A 24,732-nucleotide genomic window follows, 5' to 3' on the forward strand; every position below is an offset into this window, starting at 1 on the left:
GCAAAGCATCCCAAGAAACAAAGCCAGCGATTGATCCCTGGTCAGCAGTGCCACTGAGAGAACACTTCCACAGGACTGGGGCAGCAAGCTGGGGCATTGTTGGTGCCCAGGTCCCCATTGCAACAGGCTGTGGGCACATCCTGGGGATAGGAGTAACCTGTCCAAAGCGGTTGTGTGCTTCGGTGCACCTGTCAGACCAACCTAAAACCTTCTAGGCAGATGTCTTGCCAGTGGGTAGAGTGGTCTAGGGCACATGCAGACAGGTTTCCTGTTGAGACCGTATCTTTGGAGGAGCAGCAAGTGGCAAATGAAGACATACACAGTGTGCAATCATTTTTATGTGGTGTAGTGTAACATGATAGAAGTCTAGAGTAATTGTATATCGCATCATGTCAGCCACTTCCAAAATACATCCACAGCTCAGATATCTCTTACCAGTTCTTTACTATCTGCAACATTATGGCAGATTTCTCTACTTTCTGAAGCCGTATTATGGATATTACAACTGCTGTATCTGTCAGAAAAAAAAATAAAAAATAAAAAATAAAATAATAAAATAATAAAATAAAATAAAATAAAATAAAATAAAATAAAATAAAATAAAATAAAATAAAATAAAATAAATAAAATAAAATAAAGAGCTTTTAAAAATACAAAACAACTTCTCAAAATGTAATTAAAAATTAATCACTTCAACTTCAAAATTTTGTTTCAAATTGGGGTGAAAGTTTAATACTAGTCACAATATATCCTGGCTGACTATGACATTTTTCTATTAAAAATATCCTTCAGTATAAAGTTCAAATTGACTGTATTGTTATTATAAATAGTATGGTGTTTATTAATGTGTTAATTACTAAATTTTGATATATCTTTAAATAATACATAAGCTGTCAGCACATTCTGGATTAAATCACCTAAAAACAAACAAACAAGCAAACAAAAAACAAAACCATGAAACCCAAGTCAAAAACACAAACAGTGAGCTGGAAAGGTTAGGAAGCTGAGTTCACCTCTCTTTTCCCTAGCAATTCTGCTTAAACAGGGTGATGAACAGGAAAAGAGACCTTTTAAAGACTCCCATGACCTCTCTGTGCCTTACTGGGAGTTTAACACACTGGAAAAGACAGCTGACCTGAGCTGCAAAGTGTTATAGATTTACAGAAGGATCAGAATTTTTTGAGAAATCCTTAAAGTCATACCTCAATGTTAATTTTTAAAGAACAAAGTCAAGAAGAATCAGTACAAATTCTGAGACAGTTTAGTGCGACTGAAGCTGAGATATTGTGATGTGTGATTTAAAGAGCTCATAAAAGCAGACAGTTGGCTTTAGAATCTATGGAAAGCAATAAAACAGTTGAAAATTCTCCCAGTTGCAAGGCCTTTAGATTTCCTTATCTTAAATTCTTTGGTTAAACCCCTGGAGCAAATTGCAAAACGCATTATGGGAGTTTTGTCTTTCAGCCTAGGAGCTCCAGGGGCAGTTTCCCGGCCCCTCTCTCTGACCCCCTTCCGTGCATGGTGACTCCACCATAGGGGAGCTTGTCTTGGCTGCAGTGTCTAGACATTCCCAGCTACTATCCCTCCTGACAGTCTCATGCCAGTGGTAATTTAAAAATTGTTTGGGATAGGCTGTGCCTCATAGACACAGGGAGCCAATAATAACCCCCAGTTCAGTGACCCTGGTCGGAGCATCAAAAAGACAGTAGAGGCAGCCTCAGTTCAGCACTGGGTCAGGAATCGTAACCTCCTCTGACCTTTCTTGTAGATTTAAAATTGTTTTGAGAAAGAGAAGAATAAAAAAGATACAACTCCAGGCAGTTCTGAAAAGTACTGCAGCTTCCTGTACTGTACACACACATATAAGTAACATGTTTAAACAGATGTACCTCTGGCTGACCTGAAAAATTAGGATTTAGATACTTTGTACTTTTTTAATGGAGTGCACATTGCTTCTACTTACTTTGAAGTGAAAAGACCATGCATGAAAACATCATGTTCACTGTAGTTAATAGCAAAGAGGAAAAAGAAGGGAAGCTAAGATTGTTTAAAAAATGGAGAATGACCTAAGTAAAATCAAACAAAATAAATAAACATAAAAATCCAAACCAAAACAAACAAAAAAGCAACAACCCACTGCTTTATGTGGATTTTTTCAGGTGTATTACAGAAGACACTGTCCGTTGGATAAGCTGTGTATACCAGATGAAAAAAGTTAACGCCAATATTACTAGACAAATTGCCTTGTAAGAGTAAAATGCATACAATTGTAGGCTGGTTGGTGTTCAAAGATTTCCTTTGTGTACACAGTATTTGCAGTCACAACTAATAAAACCAAGTATACTAGCACTTTATTTGTGGTTTTGGTTTTTGAATTGCATAATGGTGACTAACATTTTCTTAAAACCTACTTTATAGTGTTTACTTAGCAGAATTTTCATGCACTGTACCTGGAAAGTATGAAATGTACTTTGTGTGCTTCCAAAGGGTTGTGAAGTCTCAGGAAAACTTTTACCAATTTATAGAAGGAGAGTGGAGAGTGTTTCTCCTTTCTGGGTTTTTATATGGGCTGGTATAGATCAGAAACACGTTAGCTAGGAGAGGGAAGGGAAGAGTATAAAGTGTCAGGAATGCTCAATGAAACTTAAAAGTACAGTGCAGGCAGATGAACTGCAAACTCCAGAAGAACTACATACAAATTTTAGAGGGCCAAGCTCTGTTTAACAAGACCAAGAAAGTTAATGTTATTGCTGCTTACAAAAGATAAAACAAATTTCTGTTACACAGCAATGCTCAACACTGACATGACATGGTAGCACCCTGAGATCTGCGCCATTCCCAGACACAGCATTCCCACTAAGGAGACTTCATGATTGATTAGCTTCTGTAACTCTTCAGTACTGACAGTACTCTTCCCACTGGCCAAGCACAGCTCCATCCTAGAGAGGCACTGGAAACCTCTGTGAGCTGTTGGCCTTGAACTAAACATATATTGATAATATATCAGGTGTTCTTGCTATGTCAAAGTTATTACTTAAGACTCCCCTCAAACACAGGCAGCTGTCTCTATACTTTCCAACAGTTGATTCTATTCCATTTATATTCTAAAACCGTCTCCTAAATCTTTAGAGATGCACATTTTTTTAATTTTTATTTATTTATTTTTTATTGAAAGGCTACAGCCTGATCTAATCACAGTGCAGTAGACAGGGGCCATACAGTCACATCTATAATTGCCTAATCCAGTCCTGGCAAGGCTATGCTTTTCCAGCCTAAAGTATTATTAGAGGGATATTCCTCCCTGAACAGATTTTATTTAACTAGAGATATGTTTGTCAGTGTTCTCACTGTGCGAACTACTGGTTTGGAGTTAAGGTAAATTCTTTAAAAGACAACTCTTAGGTAAATTTCCTAACGACTTCCTATTTCCATAGGCCAGGACAAGAGAGGGATTGAAACATTTAATGTCATCTCTGAGTGAGCTGAGTCACCATCTTTGCTTGCCAGAAGCCAGTCATATTGCAAATGCTTTATTATTTTTATTTTTCTTCAGCCGTCTCAGGCAGCAGTATTTATTGTAGAAAAGGAACTGAAAGGAGCAGGCAATTCTGATGTCCTACCTTTGTTATTATACAAGCTGCCATGGGTTTGCATCTGCTCATATCTTAATGATGCAGAACTCACCCAGCACAGACCTTTGTTTTCTCTTTGTAACCAGCAATGACAATTTAAAACAATAGCTGAATGCTTTTTTCCACACTGTTTGAAGTATCACAGCACTAGCCTGTTCTTCGATGTTAGAGTATATGCTCACTAGGGTGTGCAATGTCAGTAAACTGATCCAAACATCGCCACTCACAAAGACAGAATACAACAGAAAGCTCTGGTTCCCATGGATTCCTTGAAACTGCTAATTATTAGATTAACTGAAATTACTCTTCTGTAAGCACCCAGTTATAAAGTCACATTGCCTGGGACAAGTACCATCAGAACAGCACTCCCCAGAACTTTTCCTTCACTCATGACCTGTAGATATTGCCATTCTTAAGTGGGAGTAAGCAGAGAAAATAACAGAATTATACAGATTAAAGATGATCACTGAATCGTGGCAAAGAGCTTGTAAAGGGCTTGTTGTCAGACTGCAGTCCATGGCATGGCCAGCACTTGCCCAGAAAAGGAACAAGAATCTGAAAAACATCAGTAAAAAGAGGAAAAACAGATTCATAAGACTCCAAATATGAGGCCATAGCACTGTGTGCTCAACCAAGGTTGCAGGGGGCTGGGAAGCAATTATGACTAGCATCTGCAAATGCAAGAAATGTGATTCAGTGTAATAGAGCCAAGCAGGCACTGCTGCGCTGGGCCCCTGGCTGAGAGGCACATTCCTGCACAGGATTCATGAGCCTCACTCATCACTGAAGGTCTCACTCAGGTTTCTCTGGGTTCATATCTCCCATATTATGCTGCAAGTTTCCCTCCATGGCTATATAAGTAAATGACTGAAACAAGAATCCAATTAGTCTTTCAAGTTAATAAACAATAATAATAATAATAGGGGTAGTACTAAGAGTAATGATGTCTCTGGTAACTACTGCACTACTGGTGCTAATAATTAGTTGCTGTAATTCTAATACTGTATTAGCAGTGTAAATAACTAAATCAGCATGAGAATATCCGGCAGGAAACCCAGGCAACCAAAAGAAAATCACTTCTAAAAGTTAACATCAAATTGATTAATTTTTAAGGCCTGAATTTCTTCTTCCCATGGGGGCTAAAATGGGAGAGAGAGAGGTTAGACCCAACTAGATGCTATTGTGTTTCTATGGCAACATTGTGCTTCAAGTAGCCTCTGCCGTTACCTATGATTGGTAAAAACACTAGACAATGATTGCCAAGAGAAGTAGCAACACATAAATGCAGAAAATCCTTACATCAAAGAAACACAGAGAAATAAGAGATGGAAACAACCTGTTAGATCAACTTGCTCCTTCCCCGAGGCCCTGAGCAGTATTATTAACATTCTCAAGAACCTTGAAAAATCCTAAAAATTTTATCTAAGACACTTGTGAAAACTTACTGAAGGGGAGAGCAATTTCTCAAGAAGTTATAAAAAAATCTTCCTAATCGACTTTCAGCAAGTCTTAGTGCATGGTACTGCATATACGTAAGCATCATGTATTCCAGCATTTGGAAAATGGGATGCATGAGAGAGGTTTCAGGTTATTACTTACCCTAGCACTATTGCTTTTACCAAAGATAAGACCTCCTTCAGTGTTAGCCATATTCCACTGAATTCTCCCCCCAGGAACAGCTTTCTGTAGAAAGTATTTTGAAGATCCTGCATTTGTCGCTGACTATCCATTTAACCTGGTAGGTTTCCAGATGTCACACTGAGGAGCTGCAGAATAAACTTTAGAGAGAAAGAAGACATTTTAGACAAGTATTTGTTTTAAAATTATAATTCCATGTCTGTTTAATTATTATTATTATTATTTATTAAGTGGGAAGAAAAGGGTTAGGCTATCTCAGAACTTGCAAGTCATGTACTTGTCCTTTGTTTAGCCAGGGTGTAGCATATTCTTAGAGCAAATGAAAGCCATGTCTGATAGCTTCTAACTACCCCAGAATTATTGATGGAAAGTAGAGAAACCATATTAATTTGTAACAGGAAGCATAAGGTGCAAGGTATCAGTTTGAATCTCTATTTTTCAGTACCATTTTACACAAAGACAGGACTGGGGAAAAAGCAAACAAACGAACAAACAAAAAAAACTTGGGGTCATGGTCTCCACTAAGCACGTTTAAGCAAACAAGCAGAGATAAACATGAAATTTTATTGCCATAAATCCCATGATAGCACATGGTCTCTGTCACTATGTAACTCACATACCATATCATAGAATCATAGAATGGCTCAGGTTGGAAGGGACCCTAAAGATCATCTAACTCCAACCCCCCTGCCATAGACAGGGACACCACCCACTAGATCAGGTTGGCCAAGGCCCCATCCAGCCTGGCCTCGAACACCTCCAGGGATGAGGCATCCATAACCTCTCTGAGCAACCTGTTCCAGTGCCTCACTACCCTTACAGTGAAGAATTTCTTCCTAATGTCTGTCTAGTCTAAATCTATCCTCTTTTAGTTTAAGTCCTTTCCCCCTTGTCCTGTCATTATCTACCCAAGTAAAGAGTCCTTCTCCACCTTTTTTATAAGACTCCTTTAAGTATTGAAAGGCTGCAACGAGGTCACCCCGAAGCCTTCTCTTCTCCAGGCTGAACAGCCCCAGCTCTCTCAGCCTTTCTTCATAGTAGAGGTGCTCCAGCCCTCTAAATCGCCTTTTTAGCCCTCCTCTGGACTCACTCTAACAGGTCCACATCTTTCTTGTGCTGAGGGCCCCAAACCTGGACACAGTACTCCAGGTGGGGCCTCACAGGGGCATGCATATCCCAGGCCATTAGAATATAACACAGAAGATACAGTTGGTTTCAGAACCCATACAATTTTGTTTCACTCATGGTACAAGATTCAGGCTTCCCAGCATCTCAGAGAATTCAGCAACAGTAATTAATGGGTTGTTTCTAAGCAACACAGTGTTTATGTTGGAGGAGATCTCCTTAGTTGGACTGCTTTTACAAGATGTCAAATGTATCTGATGAAATGAAAATTTCCCACTTCATCAGGGGGATGCTTTCTCTGTTCAAAGGTGGCTCTTTCCTCTCCATCTCAACCTACTTTCTTTCCGAGGATGTTTTTTGGCATGGTTCCTCCATGGTGTGTGCTTTATGAATAAGACCCCAGGTAAACATGAAAAGCTTGTGTGATTTTGGAGATTTTTGGTAAACCTGAGAGCTTGCTTGGATGTGTCACAATACTCCCAATCTCTCTCATGGTCATATCAAAAATTCAAAGTGAGACATGCAAAATGTTCACAATCAACCATGTCTAAAAAAGAAAGATAACTTCAGCCATTAAAGTGACTTGTATGTTTTGACCTTCTGGGGCAAATATGAAAATCTGACAAGCTCCTTGCATTGCCTACCATTGCTATGTATTTCAGTTTCTGTCTGCCATGTATTTGAGCAAGATCCAATATGTCCATTGATTACCTTAAAAAGAGAAAGAGAGTGGGGGGGGGGGGGGGGGGGAGGGGGGAGGAGGAGAGAAAGAGAGATCAGGGCACTATTTGAAAAGCCAATCAATTATTAAATAATACTGAATAAGAACCAGACCATCATAGTCAGTGATTTGAAACAGCTGGCAAGAAAAGAAGAATTTCATTGAATCTACCACAGAGAATTATAATAGGGATTGTATCTGTATAAGAGATCACTGCATTGATTCCATGACAGACTTATATTTTGTCCCATGACCCACAAGCTGCAAGAAGAGAGACAAGAGAAGATGACAAATAGGAAATGAGGGGAAAAAATTGAATTAAAAAACAACAGCAGCAGCATTTTTCTGCTTGTCTTTCAGCTTTATTGCTTTTGCTAGTTGTGACTGTTGTTACAAAAACCCAGTCATCAAATAGCTTTGGTTAGGTAACATGCTGATACTAACTTGGAATTTTATAACAGTATCTGGTGGGGATTACTCTGATAATTTCAGTTTTCCTTATTCAGAATTGCCTTGTTACACAGGAAGCCATAGGAAATGCCCTCATCTTGTGGGTGCCAAAGTATCTCGGTGTACTGGGCTGCACAAAAGCACACACATTCCAATCTAAGGAAAATTTAAAAAAATAAATAAAATAAAAAATCATTCAAGCAGTATAAGACTGGAGAATTTTACCTATTTTTGTTCTCATTAAGGCAAAGCACTTGAAGGCATGGTGATGGAAGCCTGTGCCCTTTTACCATGAATGATTTAGACCTAGCAGGCCAAATCCTGCTCTTAGATAAAACTAAGTTGCTCCAGAGTAATTCGCTAGAACTTATGGGATTAATGTATGTTTGCTTAGGTTAAGGGAAGATGCGTCTCCTCCACAGGTATTACATGTTGTCTTAATACAGAGCTATGACCCTAAGCATGATTTCATCATTGGCACGTATATATCCTAATATATATCCTTATATATCCTAAATGAGGGCTACCTTTACCATGGCATCAAGTTATTACTGTGCTACACAGTTACCCAGGTAGCCACACTTGCAATGTCTGTAGCTCTGTATCTACAGCAGTAGATGTCACTGAACACTTGTGAACTGGCTGCATATTGGCAACATGAGGTAGGAGGAAGACAATGTCTCCTTGCCCTGCTTATCTGCTTCTCCCAGATGCTCCCTGTCTGTGAGAGCTCAGTGACGTGCCAGGACAGTGCAATACTCATTTCAGTTTCCAGTGGTCTGGCCCTCATCAGTCACAGTTACGCTGCCTAGGTGCATCCCATTCCCTCCCAGCCCTAGTGGGGCTGGCAAGAGGTCACTCTTCTACACAGAAAACTGCCAGGAGAATAGCTCTTCTTCAACTGTTAATCCAAGATATTAATTCCATTGACAATTCCTACTTGGAATAATGCTCAGCCTCTGACACAGAAGTGCTGGGATCTCTGCAAACAGTTTGCTTTTCCTGAAACCATCTATTGATCACCCTTGGCCTCTCAAGAAAATAAAATAAGATACCTCATCCCATATTTTTATTTCCATATTTTATCCCATCTTCTGGTCTTTCCAAGTGTAGGACACTGATCAGGTTTATATTCAGGACTGACTCCTCTTCTGGTAAACAAACATGAACTTTGAAGCCAGACCAGACTGGGATCTCATTACCAGGCCAGTTGCATTCCTAGTGGAATCAAGTCTTATTTTATTTACAGATAAGAAATAAAAAGGTAGTATTGCCCATTATCCCAAGGGCATTGTTTACATTAATTTAGCAACTGCTTCCAAGGAGCTACAGAGTTCAAGAGCATTGCTAAACAGTGACAGCCCATCCTGGATTGAGTTACTGACAGAATTACAGCTGACACTAAGAACTGCTTGAAATGTCTTGAGGGGAACTGCAGACAATGGGCTGCATTATTAAGCAGAATAAAGGTAAAGTTACAGGGGATACTTGAGACCAAGAAAGGCAGAGTCAGTGAGTCTGCCACAAGCATTGGCTATGGCTATATTACCAGCTAGCAGAGATCCCAGACCCAGACCAAGGAAAGGAGTTAAAAACGAAATTCTAGTAAGCCAATTTGCTGAAACGTCAGCAATTTTTATTCTTTCTTCTCCCAAGATGGAGCCTCACATTGGATCATCAGACATATTCTTTGCATAATGTGTTGGGGGTTTTTTTCTATCAATACCTTCCTTTTGCATAAAGAAGTTTCCGTTGCAAAGAATCTCCTCCATTCTGAAGCTGAACATCTTTCCCCAAAGTCTGAGACACTGTGTAGTCTCAAAAATCTTATACTAGTCCAGTCAAGTGTGAGCTAGCAGAGGGTATAAATTAATGATCTCCTCATTCAAAAATGTAGAAGCTCAAACTTTCTCCTAAGAGTCCTGGAAAAGTACATCTAGCTACATGAAGATTTGATCAGTCGGAGTCATGCCCACGTAACCTCCATCTCAGCACAGACTCACAGCTGTAAGAACACAAGTCCAAGAACACGTATGTGAAATTAAAGCAGTAGCTTTCTAATGAGCAGATAGCCCTATCTAAGTCCACAGATCTGAAATGATATCACAACAGTTTTACAAGTTTTTATCCTTGGAGAAGCTTCCATTAGAGTGACATACATGACATAGTGGACCAGGTCTAGTAAATATCTATAAATTTGTAGGTAAATGAGTTCAAAGGGTCAAGTTTTTATATGGAAATTCTGCCTGTAATTGATTCTCATTTTGGCTAGTAACTTACTGTCAGTATCTAATTATCAACCTATAGTTACCCCCACCCACCAATTAAACCTAACACCAAGTCTTCATGTATGGCTTGAAACTGGTCTACAGCTTTTTCCATTTGCTGACCATTCTTATGTTCACTATGTGAGGCATCGAACAAAGAAATGTTATCAGAATTGAATAAAGGGATTTATCTTACATGTCCTCTAGGGTTTTGCTCAAGGAGGGAAAAAAGGACAGAGGAAGACAGGACAGAGAGAACTTCAGGGTACCCAATTATTTAGAAGAAAGATCTGTTAACCAGGATATGAACAACCTGGCTATCATTAGAAGTGCTGCCGTAGGAATTACCTTGTCATATGGACTGCATTTGTAGAAGTAAACATATGAACTATAATGCATAGTTCTTGGTTCAATTTTCAGTGTAGTCAATGGGTTAGATACAGTTTAAATGTATCTCTGCCCAAATATTTTAACACACATGGACAGTCACAAGAGGCATAGATTTCAAATCATAAAAAGATCGTTTGGACAAGCTTTGGAGCAGCAACACTGTTTTATCAAAATATAAACAAAAAAGAACTTCTTAGACTGCATTTTCAGTTCTGTTTTCAAGAAGCCTCCCTCACACAGAATGAGAATTTGCCTCAGACTACGGTATGAGCAAAGACCTCCCCACCGTAATCAGGAAGTAGTTAGGGAATACCTAGTCATCAGACATAGAGCTGCTTCCAGTGACATATTGTCCAGATCATGCTATAGCCTTATAGTGATTAAATCACACCCAAGCATCCTCCCTAGTTAGGCACATGAGGAACGTTACCTGGACATTCCCAAAGCATGTCAGAGTTAAAAAGCAGAGGGTGTGAGTACCACAACAGCAGGACGGCAGGTCCATCTTGCGGGGGCAGCACCTGGGGTTGGTTGGCAGCTAACAAGGCCTGAGCACTCCAAGGTCAGACAGCATTGAAGCGGGTTTCACTAGGAGGAGCTCACTGTAAGCTTCTTAGATAGGTCTGAGTTCATTGCTGCTCCCACAAGCCTGACATTCTTCATTGTGGAGAAGTTCAGGACTGGAGGGCTGCTGACACTTCTCGTGCTAAGAAAGGTGGAGGAGCCATTCCAAAGCCATACTTCTAAGTCCATCTGCCATAAGCACATTCATTCTCCTTTTGAGTTCATGTGCAATGAACAGTTAAACTAGCAAAAACGTTTCTAGTAAGGGAGCTCCAAATACATGGAAGTGAACTTCCATGATCATATGTTATAAGCTTTTGCAGCAGATTTCTTAACTTGATCTCTATAAGAAAGAACATTTTAAAGCACCACAGAAACTGTCTGACCACTCCCTGGTAAGCAGCATAGCTTGAATTCCAAGTACTAGTAAACCATTAGTACAAAAGATGGAAAAGCATTTCAGTTATTCTTTAAAAAAACACAATACCTTCATGGTATTTCACAGGTAGAAAATAAGAATAAATTTGTCAAATAGCTATTTGCTGCAAATTATTCTCTGGAGTTTTCATATTAACTAAATTAACTAAACTAAAAAAAATCAGGCACATAATGAAAAAAAAAAGAAGAAATGAAAATATTTAGTTCAGATTCTGATATCAAAGTTTATTTATCATGGGGATACTTCACAATTTGCCCATTTCAGTGGGTGTGGTGAAATTCCTTTCCAAGACAGGTGTGATATTTTCTTGGCAAATATTAAGTGAAGGCAGCAATATGTTATCAATAGTGTTGAATGAATCTCTTGTCAGTAATTAGCTATTAAAGCATAAAAGTCTTGTGCTGTGCTAGTGGTAGAGGTTTATTGCATTGCGGGTAGGGACAGTGGTCAGATTTTTCCCATTTCACACATGCATGCAGCTCTTCGCTAGATATACCTGCACTTGACCATTTTGTGGAGCTCTATATGAAATTTAGTCAGATGAGTTTCTTTTACTGCCCCCATGTCAGGACAGTTCTCAGCCTCTTGAGTAAATCTACAGAGAGCAATAAAGCCCAATTGTCCAACCAAGCTCAGCAATTGTGTCAAAGCACTATCAGGGGGTTCAAAATCATTTTTCACTCAGTGTTCATTATGAGTAGCTATGCTCTACTTTAAAATTCTTCTCTACTGCAAATATGCATCAATCCTATTCTAGTATTGCTCAAGAATTATGAGCAGAAGACAAAAAATGCCTAAATGATAATTCTGCTGCATACTTCAGCTGGGGCTTGAGATACAAACTTTTGCAACAATAAGCAACCTGTCAGAAGTAAGCACATGTCCTACAGCACCTCTCAGCAGAGAGAGTGAGCAATAGCAGGTAATGTGATCACATTACAAATTACTTCAGTTTTTGCTTAACTGACCTGAGAAGAAAGACATTAAAGTCTTAAAATTGCAACTTTTTTCTTTTGCATTAGAGAACATTTCCAAAATAAAATGCAGAGATGGAGCTAAAGATTGAATTCCAGAGGTCAAAATCACTCTCAGAATCAAATAGCAAGCTGTCTGCTGTGTCTGTATTATTCTATAACATAGGCCTGTCATCCTACAGCTTCTTACAGTAAACCACAAAATAATAAATTTGCACTAATAACCGTAAGGGTTCTATTTCCACCTACGTAAAACATGATGCTCATAGCTAATGCTGCTAGTTTCTTTTAACTTCTTGGCCCTGAACCTCTTACCTGTAACAGGAGAAAAATCAAGGTCAAATAGAGCATGCTAAGGATAGGTAAGGCTGAAAGAATTTCCAAATCCATGCAGTTTGTTCCAAGTCTGACTTGTCTCCTCACTGAAATGTCTCTGTTAACAGTGCCTTCCATATTAAAGTTCTAGTTCCTGTGTACTGTGGCTTCAGCTACTTCACCAGTACCTCAGCCTCATCCATCAGATGTACAGATAGCATGGTTTTCCACGCAGGTTTTATGAATTCACTCTGTGGTATCTGAAATTCAGCGGTTGTGCTTCTGCACATGGACACAAGTGAATGCAAACACTTTCTATTTTGAACAATATTACTGAGGTGTCTTTTATTCTGAAACTTCACAGTCCTGGTTGTTCTGTACTATGTTTTTTGTCACTATTATCATTGCAAATACCCCAAAGTACACAAGAGACAAGTAAAAGCGGCTCTGTCCAAGGTGTGTCACCAACCAGTAATACCTTCCCAGACAGCCAGAAGCCATGCTCAAGAGTAGCCCTTCCTATTAGTGCACTGCGCTTGTACTTCCCACAGCTGCTGGGCATGAGACCAATCCTGTTCAGTGGCACATGAGGGAGTCTCAGGTGTCCTCACTCAGAGCTGATGACACAGGCTTCTAGTAGTCTTTCCTGGGAACCTTAGGTTGATTTTAATTTCTTGGTGGAGCCCATGGAAAATATGGGCCAATTTCCTTCTGTTTCCTGCACTAAACACTTGCAGGAGATAGCAGAAGATAGCAGGAGATAGCAATTGGAAGAGTTTGTCCAGCTGACACCTGACTGCACCTGCTGCAGCCTCTGGGAACTGAATCAGGTTGTGAATGTGGATTTTCTGCTATTAGTATGGTACAAACAAAAAGGCATAGGGGTGACTGGCATAACTACTCTGTTGGCCTCATCTGCCAGGGTCCATGAACAGGCAAAAAGCTGCAGTTTCAGACATTCAGACTACAGTCAGAAAGGCCATCCTCACCCACTACAGCAGAGGATATAATTGCCAGCAGCCACTAAACCGTTATCCTCCATATTGCTGAAACCCCAGCCTTTCATGAGGTGGGAGTAGGGCACCTCCCTTCAGAAACACTTCCTCCACGGTTGCACTTCATTTGCACCAACGTTTCTCTTTGCAGATCACCACCTCTCCACTTCATACCTCCCCACTCTCTCTTCTCTCCTGCCTTTTTCTTCCTGGGCTTCCCACAATAGGACTCATCCTTGACAGGACTCTGCAGGAAGGCAAGAAGGATCCCCTCCTCCCCTCCATTAGCAATGGGAGATCATTCCTCACATATTTTATTCCACATTATTTTGACATTCTTAAGTTAAAACAAGATCGTTTGGCGCTTGGGCCAGCAGAGCAACATCTCCCTTTGATTCCAGGTCACTGCACAGCTCCTGCTGTGCTGCCTCACAGTTTGCATTCAGTAGCTGTGTTGGGAGTGTATTGAAAACAACTTTGATTTCAGGCAACACATGATATGGAAGGGTCCTTTGTGGAAGTCATGCACAGAAATGAAAATCAAAGAGAAAGAACAAAACAACAACAACAGCAAAAATCTGTGAACCACACAGAGTGAAAGGCTGTTGAGAATGGCTTTATATTTCTGCAGTAAAACAAAGAAAAAGCCTCAGAATGTTTTGCTTTGCTGAAACCTCCCAGGTCTAATACTGTTGCCTTACCCATCCTAGCGCTGTCCAACTGGAATATATTTTACACAAAGAGTAGTGAAACAGCTACTGGTGTGAACTCTTACATGTCATATCAGTTACAAAACTCTGTGAGTATACTGTATTTTCCCTCTGCCATCAGTAATTCAAAGTAGAATTTGACATTCTTATATGGAGATCATGTTCTGGATATTCAACAAGCTTTAGAATTGTCCAAAACATTTGTGAGAGCTGCAAAGCACCAGGTGTTGCAGCTCTGGCAGGACAGGCAGAGGCTCCTCTGCAGAAACACAGGTTATGTTTATGCAAGGTTTTGGCAGCTGTGCTCAAGTTTGGGCATAAGTTTGGAGGGCCCCTGGGGGAGCAGCGTGAGAGTTTATTCAAGGTCTCCTTCAGCCTTCCTGCCAGACTGCAGGGCAACATGAGCAGTGAGAAGAAAAGAGCTCAAGACCTAAGCTACCACGGCCACTGAAGGAACGTGTAGTAGGGACATGTCTTGGAAAACACTCAGAGGCCCACAGTAGTGCAAAACATGCACAGAAGTTGGTATCCTAACCTGTAGTTTCCTGTTTGAAGGCACCTCCCTGAAACAGCCATTGATGCTGAAGAGCAGCCACCAATGATCTCTCCCCTTCTCTCCTTGTTGCTGGAAGGTAGCAAGTCCTGGTCTATCTGTTATAGCACAGACAAGAGCCACTGAACTGCACAACTCCTGTGCTGCCCCACTACCCCAACCACCAGCCCTCTCTGGGAGAGCTTTTTATTTTCAGGTGAGGGGGGTGAAGGAGGGAGGTTAGATGAGAAGGTATATTATTCCATCTATTTATTTATATACAATTATGTGACAACTTGCTAAGATCAATTTCTCATTTACTGGGATGACCTACCTACTAATTTCATAAGTCTCATTGAAGTGAGTGGGGCTGGCCACTGCAAACCTGTGCTGCTATTGCGGTGTAGACTACCCCCTACCATATCTGGGGAAAATCTTCCCAATTTAGCACACATGTCCTGGCAGGACATTTGATCCAAATTAGAATAGGCCTTTGCGGGGTTCCCTTGCTCAGCACTGAATTCCAGTTGTGGTAAACCACTAACAATGTTACACCTAGTTTCTAATTTGGATGTATTTTACATTTCAATATATTATGTCTGAATGCTGAAAATTTCTACAAGAAGTGGATTTGTTCCTATTCCATCAGTCCACCTGCAGTGCAGTCAGCCTACAGAAAGACAAGATTTGATATAAACTGTCTCCTCTCCTGCCAAGGCATATAGAAACAGAAGACATGCTGAGTGGAGGGAAGACATACGGAGGAGAGCTGGCCACAGACACTGGGCCTGTCTCTCCCAACAGTCAGACAAGACTTTTCAATGATGCTTCTTAAAAAGAGTTGTTTTGTTGTTGTTTTTGTCAAAAAGTATCAAAAATTTCTATTCTGATGAGCCTTGTTTTTTCTCTCAATTTTTTCAACTGCAAGGAAAACTTCTATAGAAAAGATTTAATTTTTAAATTTTATTTTCAATGTTTTATAACACCTGCTTCATTTTTACTTTATTTGCATTTTTTAACATATTTCATAGCATGGTCTCACTGCCCACCAGCACCAACACTCCTGAGAACACAGCTGATGTAGGCAGGCAGGTCTTTCCTACAACCCTAAGGATACAATCAACAGAAACATTTCTCACTTCCTGCACCTCCAATCCACCAAGTTCTTAAGTCAAAATCTCTGCAGCTTGTGCTAACCCTTTGAATTGTGAAAGGCTGAAAGCACTGAGGAAGTGCGTGGCTTGGCTGATTTATGGTGCAAACTGATTGCTCATGTGACTTTGGAAGCAGATTCTATGTACCTAGTACATACACTTGGTCTGACAGTCACAGATTAGGTTTTAATAATCAAATACTTAATTACTGCTCCACACAAAGCTCTAGACACAAAGTCTAGGTGAGATACTCAGAGCTTAACTAACATGCACACTCAAATTTATCTGCAGGCTATATGATTGAAGTGGTACCACCAGCATTCTTCTTTGCAAGCCTCTCCTTCCTGTCCAGGGCACAACAGCAATGTTTCAAGAGATGAAATGAAAGAGAGAATATTTAAATAATAAAACCTTAGCTGCTGAATTTTTACTTGAAAACCATAATGAAATCTGTGTGATCAATAGCTTTTTTGTATGTCTGCCAATTATTCATGTTGACCTACTAATAATGGGATATGGAATGCTTTTCATCATCAGAGAACCTGCAGTTATTGGTCAAACTTGAGGTTGTTGGTTCAGTTCATTATTCTCAATTATGCTAATGGAAAAGCTGAAGTGAAGAAAAGAGGCTGTTGAGATTTCTGGAACCCAGGAGTACCAGTTACCTCCTGGGGAGGACCCCACTGCTAAAGGGCAGACTGGCACTCCTGGAGTCCAGCTGCTGTCACTGAGCTAGTCAGAATGTCCCAGATCCACAGATGAAAAGAGGGGGATGCTTCTTTTCTCAAAAAGGTTAAATGCTTAAAAGCTTTATTGCCCAAATGAAGTCAGGCCCACAGGAACTTGAACACAGCCCACCCCACCTGCCATTTTTCTAAGCTATACAGTGTAGTTTATCTAGGAAGCAGGCGAAACAAAAACAGCTAAGTCAGGCAACATTTGCTTTGTTAAAACTTACTGGTTGTAGCCAAAATTCTTTCAACTGAGCCAGCTATTTGAGTGCCTTTGTGGAACAGGGACTAAAGTGGTGATCAGGGGGTCAGCAGTTCTGAATTTTATTCCATTGCTCATTACTAGCAAGGGTTCAGTAGCTGGCCCATTTATCTCATCCCATGAGCTGAGTGTCAGGACTAAGCAAACAATGCCAGCCATCTACAGGTGATGTTCAAAAAGGCATCATGTTGAACTTTGTGGGTTGCTTGCAGCTACAGAGGTTACATCATGAGCTTGGTTTGGTCTACTGAATAATGTACATATCCTGTCACCACTGGACAAGGCAGCAGACAATGACACAATGAAAATCAATCAATAAGAAATACAGGTAAAAAAAGACACTATAATGTGTGGCATTCCCATCAGCTGGTTACAAGGCAAGTCATTTTAATAGGATTTAAAAGGCAGCAGGTAAATTGGAAATACACATAATGATATAGACAAATACTTAATCTTTAATGATAAATACAAATACTTAAGCTTAGATGCTGATGCAGAAGAACTTCAGGGTGTAAGACGACTCTCTGGGTCAGAGAGACACCCTCTTGGACTTCAGTCTCTGCAGTTGGCAGAAATTGCAGTGCGAGAGGTTAGGCATGAGACATACATGCTGGACAAGGGCCCTGGTGAGGACAGGCAGCAAACTTAACAGGGTAATGTTTCTTCCAGGTCTGGCAGACAGCCTCATAACTGAGTCAAGAAGCTACTCTTCTCTACCAACCCTTTCAACAGCCAAAATCTCATTCATTAGAAGTATGTATATTTCATTTCTTTCCACACTAAAACTTAAAATTCCTCTACAGATACTTAGAGCTGTACTTATTTGCATAAAGAAAATTAGGGTAGTAGATTCTTCTGTGCATTTTTTTTGTTTTGTTTTTAAATGAAAGGCAGGGGCACCACCTAATGGTGAGTTAGAACCCTTGGCTTTTTCTTTCTGCATTTGGCTAGATATTATACCAACACTGAAATTACAGATAGCAGAGACTATCTGATAAAATAGGAAGTAGAGAAAGTTTTACTGTTCAATTGAGATTGAAATGTCAATTACTAACCCTGAACATCAGCAGGTCTGATTAGGATACTTCATATTACACATAGGTATGCACACCTATGCCCCAACCTCTGCACATAACTATCTTAAGAAAGAAAATAAAGCAAAGGGTTCTTTATGCCTATTGTATGTTAGATTAAACTTAATTTCTTAGAATCTAAGTTGCTCTAGTGAAGAAGAAGAAGAAGAAAAAAGCCCTGATTATAGACCACGATTTGTAGCGATATTCCAGCCTCTCTGCAGAGCAGTATTTCAGCTGGAAACTTGCAAAGGGATCAAATGCAGGCCCTCTGTTAAGTCATGTAAAGAATTTTAAATTAACTTTGAAATGGGTGTTTATCTTGACAAATTTTGTTTTGTTGTTTGTTTTGTTTTGTTTTGCATGGGTTTTCATGTTCAGCCCAAGGATTTTGCTTTTCAATGGCACAATGAAAACAAAGAGAAAAGAAACATTAAAGGAAAGCTTGCTCAATTAGTTAAATCAGTGCATCTCATCTCCTCTTCAAATGCATAAAACTGAATCTTCCAGTATAAAAGACCACTGGGAAATCAAAAATACATATTCATAAGTCCTGAAGACCCTAAAGGTGTGGAGATTGCATTAGAATGGTGCTTTGGGGAACTATAGTATATTTGGACAGTTGATTACAGTTCACAGTAAGACTGAAGTAACTTTTAGCTGAATATTCGTCACACTGATAAATTCAGCAGGTGAAAACCCTTAACAGCTAAACAGTTTCATTTTTGTACATTTACTGGGTTCTGGAATGAGCATGTAGCTAAAGTATCTATCACACAGGGAAAGGAGCAGCCAGGAGAATCCTCATTATAGCACATTCTGGCTAGGCTGTGCAAAAAGGGAACAGGAATGGCAAATTCAGAAATTTTCTAGCCTGCACATATAATACATGGATCTGGAAAGGACCACAGGGGACTGCATATCTGAGGCAACAGCATGCTAAGGAAAGGTGACAAAATCTGCACAGTCTGGGCAACACCCACACACTTTCACTCACAGGGCTCACACAGGCAGTGTTGTGCTGAACACAGAGCAGTGTTATTGTCTGTGCTATAATCCTGTTAAAAATTGCAAAATCCACTGTTAGCTCCACAGTGGAAGGAATGAGAAATTGAGGACAGGAACAAAAATTAAAAATAATAATAAAAAAGCATCCTTAACATCCTTAGAAGTTGGCCAAACAAGAAACACCACTGTTGTTACTAATTAGCCAAAGATAAAAAGTAAAAATAAAAATCCATGAATATCATACTTACCTGAAGGCTAGTACAGGCAAAAAAAGAACTGTAACAAGTTTTAAAAAAAAAAAAAAGAAGTCAAACTGCCATGAGGTTGGACAAAAGCAATACTTTAAAAATAAAATTTGGATTTGTTATTTAAATAATACTTCACTTGAAAGCTATTTGCCAGTAAATCTGTCAACTGTTTAATATTTTAATTCAAGTGTAATTATGTTGTTTATATTCTGTCCTATGTTTATATTACATCACATGTTTTTTAGAATTTACTAAAACCATATACTTGAAAAAAAACAATATCCCAACAATACATGACAGCCATGACTATTTTAATCAGATAAACAAGCTGGTGGAAGGTAGCAGAAGATTTATACATGCTGTGTTTATCTAAGATTAAAAAAACATGACAGCTGCATTTCAAATAATGGGTGAACAACACATGTGCATGCAAGTATCTATGATACTTACATTTAGGCTAGGTGAAAATCCAATGTGGAACATCAAGGGAACAGAAGCATTTCATTTCAGCCAGTGTAACGGCTTCAGACACCCCAAAAGAGAGGGAAATATTAGCTCTCAGCCCAGGTTTTGCTGGTTCATAGCAGAGCACCTGTATTTGAAGTCACTGAATATCAATGGACAGCGTGTCCCTATTACATTATGACAGATAGACATTCTTGCATATTAACTGTATGAATCTCAGAGACAGAAGAAGAGCATTCATCTTAAAGAATGCCTAAGGACTTGTGTACTTTCAAACTCAGTTCAGAACAATTCATGATGTATGTTTCATTTCATGTTTTCACAGAAAAAAATCCCTTTTCTAGAGCTGTGAGACTGTCAAATGATGTGGCCAGACTACCTCAAATGCACCATGGAAGGCACCTTAAGTTCAAGCCCAGGTTCTGTAAACATCGTGGAGACTGAGTGAACTAGACAAAGAAACAAAACCTGTACTCCCCATGGAGGACAATTAGAGTCTATGAATGAGGTGTCATTAGCCTTGCTGCTTTATAAAACAATTCTGAAAGTCTCTGCCCTTGTAAGGTTTACCCAGGACAGATCCATAACGTTTCACATGTGTTTGACTACTGTTTCACCACTCTATTCTCTCAGCATTTGCTCTGGATTTTTTGCTTTTCTATTTCTTTTCTTGTTGAAATCCAAAATCCCAGATATTACACAAGCCCTGCCATTGAGAAGGGTTTTAAATACATCACCATGGAGAACAGGGTCTTATATCCACATCTTGCTGTCCCAACATACCTCTCTGCTTCACAGTAAATATGGCCTTTCTCTCTCCCAAGACTATTCTCCAATTTATAATCCTGTTGCATTCCTCGTTTACTCCCAGTTTTCCACCCCCATGCCATAATATTTCCAAGACTTTGACAAGAAGCTATCATACATCAGAGGAAGTCTTCTCTGTACATGCACCTTGATAAATTCATCCTTTGGTTCACTCCGAGCTTATCACTGATACCACTTGTCAGCAGAGACAGACTCTGTGGCCCACTTGCTCTTCTGCTTTTCATCAGCTCGAGGATTCAAGAGCCATATCTGTTACCCAAAAGAAAAGGAACCAACACAAGAGCTGCTTGTTAGAATTACAAGTGTCTACTTAGTGCCTCATGTTGTGTGTTTCCCAAGCATGCTTGCATCTTCCCTAATTCCAGTTGCCCAGGAAATTGGGAGGCAAAAATAGCTGATGATTGAAGTAACCTTCACTCCAAGAGGAGAGGGCATATTATTGTCACATTACCAAGCATTTGTAGCTTTGAAACATTAGGCAATGCTTCTGTAATGAGGACAGAGAGACTGGGCAGTCTCTCTAGAGCCAAACACTTACGTGCTGTCATATAACCTGATGCTGCTACGTGCAGAGAGAGACCTTTAGACCTTTGTTTCTGCCTCTCTTAGAACAGTAAAGCAGCTATCCTATACACATGCTGAATCACAAGACTCCAGACTTTAAGACAAAGAAAAAGTGAAAGTATCGGTAGCTTCCTTAGAGCTTTATACCAGGCACTGCTTATCCCAGTCCATCATTTGGAGGTAGGAATTAGAGTGACGCAGCACACGATGCTGGCTGTTAGCATGGAGACATTCTGGGAGCTCTACGAGACAGTCTGTCTCAGGCACAAGTAACAGACAGATTAATGTTGTCACCACTGAATTCACTGGCCTGTCACGGAAACCAGAACATACAGTTCTATGGGAACATTGGTTGGGAGTTACAACCTTCCATTCTGCGCTCTACGGACACTCTATGTGTCGCTATGGACGCTCTATGGACACTTACTTTGACCCCAAAGCACTGAAGCTATAGCTTGTAAAACCATAACCTGCAGCATAAAATTTTTTCTCTTAGTTATTGGCAATTATTATTAGTAGTCATAAATATGTATGTGAAATATCTTCGAAGGGATGCAGAATTACAGATTTAAGGGATATATAATCTTGATGCTGCCATTAGTCTTCAAGGCTATTTTTAATACAGATGTGTGAGCATGGGCACACATGCTTACATTGTACTGGTTAGTGGGAAAAACTGGGAAAAAAATGGTTAGTGGGAAAAACTGTACTGGTTAGTGAGAAAAACTCCAGCACAAGATGATTAACGGTCTGTAAAAGCCACATGTTTAGAAGAAAAGTCATTGCTTTGTGTCTAAACAACACTGTGAGGCCACTAGTTCTTGTTCCTTCTTGTTCCTTCAGCTAGAACTAGTCAGGCACTGCAGAACTGTGTGTTTCATCATCTTTCTCAATGCATGGGTTACAACAGAATAAACCAGTTAAAAATCTTGCTTTTAGCAAGGTGCAGTCCTCACAGGTGTCAAAGCCCATTTACATTCATAGAGAACTACGTTTCACTTGTGGTTAAGTAGCTGTTCCAGGTCTTAGACAGGATCAGGCAGGCTCCTCTTGCTAAATGCTGTATGAATGCATAGTGAGATCCTGTTCTTGCCCCAAGGAACTTTAAATTGAAAGTAAACTTGTAGACTCCTAAACTCTTTTAACTACTTTCATATGGAAACCAAACTTTCTTGCACCTTACCATTTTTCAATGCAAATTTACTGATTAGGGTGACATCCCACAGGAACTGTAGTATATCATGTGTCTCTCTGTATCTGAAATGTAAAACTACTAGCATCTTCACTGTATCATCATTTATGCAGATAAGGGAAGTGCAGGAGCTAATCCAGTCTAATGCCATACACCTCCTTACTTCCCAGGGTAAAGCTGATTTTTTCTGTCACAAACCAGGAGACTTCTTTGTCTCTCTGGGCTGAGCTAACAGCATCCTGAGAAACTCTTGAAGAAGCTTCCTGCCATCACCTGTCTGTCAATAGAAAGCACTTTGTGCTTTGCTTTTGTGGTAGAGCTGACTTGTAATATGCCAAACAGCACAGATCAAGAACTCCTTGGTCCTTACTTTTCCTTCTGTCAGGATCAGCAACTTCTGCACAAATCTCTCTAAACATTTGATCATTTTCTAACAATTTCAGTGGCTCTCTGAAAAGCAATCCCTCCATCAACCTCACTTATTTAGCAGGATGTGCTAAGGAAGTGCTTTCATTTTAACTTAGCCTGAAATTCATTACAAATTACTTGTTTTTACTGTCAACAGGGTGTAAAATCTGCATGTGACCTGCCTGCACTGCAGCAGCAGGCAACAGTCTTCACTGCTGCAATAGTCAATTGAAGTTAGGTCACAGCAGGTCAGCAAATAATCTCAAAACCATTGAATAATTTAAAGGGTAATTCAGTGGTCAACAAATGTCAGACCTTTATAATTCTGCAAATCATCTCTCCTAATGATCCTTAAGTTGCATTAAGCAATGAATTTTACACAGCTTCCCTATTGACTGTCTGTCCTACATATGTATGAATTTGAGGTGGGTAATTGCATATGCTCCAAGCGTTGTCATGATTTATATGGCAAGGAAGCCAAGATGACTGTTGTCACTTACATTCAAAACAACATGTAACACTGTTCTACTAAAAGGTAATTCAGTAGGTCACCATCTCATGCACACAGAGCCTGACAGTTTGGGGCTGCTCTGTCATTAGGGTTTGTTGGGAACAACTTGTGTTCCCAAGAGCTTCATTTTTGTTTCTTAATTTGCATTGAAAAAATGAAGCATTATATAAGCATTAAAATCATATGCTGTGTAAGTTATTTAGACTGCACAATGGGTTCTGTCAACTGGTCATTTAATTATGAGCAGAATCTGATTTTTAGAAGTATATTCATCTAGATACACTGACACTGCTCTGACTTCTTAACAAGTCTTTAGTGACCATGCACAATGGTATGTAGAAGTTTCTTTCAATCTTCTTATATTGCCTATTTAAACATCTGAAGTGATCGTGTTCTTTTCCTGTGCATTCTCCCATGTAAAGTCAAGTCTACAACAAGTTGTAGTTCAAAGTGAGGGACATCGGGATACACACAATGAATGGGAAAACCCTGAAAAGAGAAAGTCAGTGATACCATTTCCACCTCAAGCAGAGAAAAGGTGCTAGCCTCGGTGTCTCCTGTGGCCCTAGGCTAAGTACATTATTTCAGTTTAACAGTCAACAGTTCCGATAGCAAGTTATATCTGATCAAAGTAGACATAACTGTCCTATAGTAGTTTTCCTCACCCTAGAAATGCCTACTATCTCACTGGGAAACACAGCATCACCTTCTGAGTTCCTTTCTTCAAAGGCTCATTTTAGACTCCACAAAGCATAACAGACAGTTCTCTATTATTTTTGTAGTGTTAATCTTACGTTCCCATTGCTACTACAGAACAATGAAATCTAGAGGAAACTAATATATCCACTTATTTAACCTACAAAACTGATGAGCAGATTATCCAAGGTTACTGTACCTGTTTCAGAGATTAAACATCATTTGGAAATCAAAGGGCAACTATTTATCAGCTCCAATGTGTTTGATTCAAAGCTTTGAGCAGGATTGTATTTCTCATGAATATTTGTGTTAATTTCAAAGGCTAGGCTGACAGTGTCCAAAAAGAAAAGTATAGAGGGATGGATTTAAAAAGGATGCTTTTCTTTCCAGAATTGAAAGTTGTCTTAGTTGTCAGTTCCTGGACTGAAAAATACTTCCACGTCCTTGAAGGATCAAGGGCTATCAAAACAGACAAAAAGAAGTTCTGTGGTTTAGTGGCATCACAGTTCACATGGTTCATATTTCTACTAAGCTCACTGTGCTTTTTCACAGACCATGTAGCTTGGGATTGCTTTCAGAGACAAAACTATGCACGGAAGTACAGATTTAGATACAACCCAAGATACATCCACAGATCTTTGGTGCTTCTGAACAATGTGTATTGAATCAAACCCACTTATATTAAAGTATTTAGTACATGTTGTCTTTAGAAATTTTCAAAGGCATCTTTGGGAAGTTGTTATGTGGAAAATTTAAGTAATAACTTTAGACCAGAAGGACAGTGTACCATCTGAAAAAATAAAGTCTAAATACTATCTTATAAGGTGAAGGACTATCTCT

The 24,732-nt window shown here is 39.6% G+C and overlaps 1 long non-coding RNA gene across 1 annotated transcript; it reads right to left on the reverse strand.

Annotated features, from left to right (window-relative positions):
- Positions 1 to 248: 248 nt before the first annotated feature.
- Positions 249 to 11,359, reverse strand: LOC310885012. The gene is made up of 3 exons (XR_014574497.1): positions 10,654 to 11,359; positions 5,232 to 5,410; positions 249 to 4,187 (listed from the first exon to the last, which is right to left on the reverse strand). It is a non-coding gene; the product is annotated as an uncharacterized lncRNA (long non-coding RNA).
- Positions 11,360 to 24,732: the final 13,373 nt, after the last annotated feature.

Source organism: Anser anser (assembly GCF_964211835.1).
Source record: "Anser anser genome assembly, chromosome: 21".
NCBI lineage: Eukaryota > Metazoa > Chordata > Aves > Anseriformes > Anatidae > Anser > Anser anser.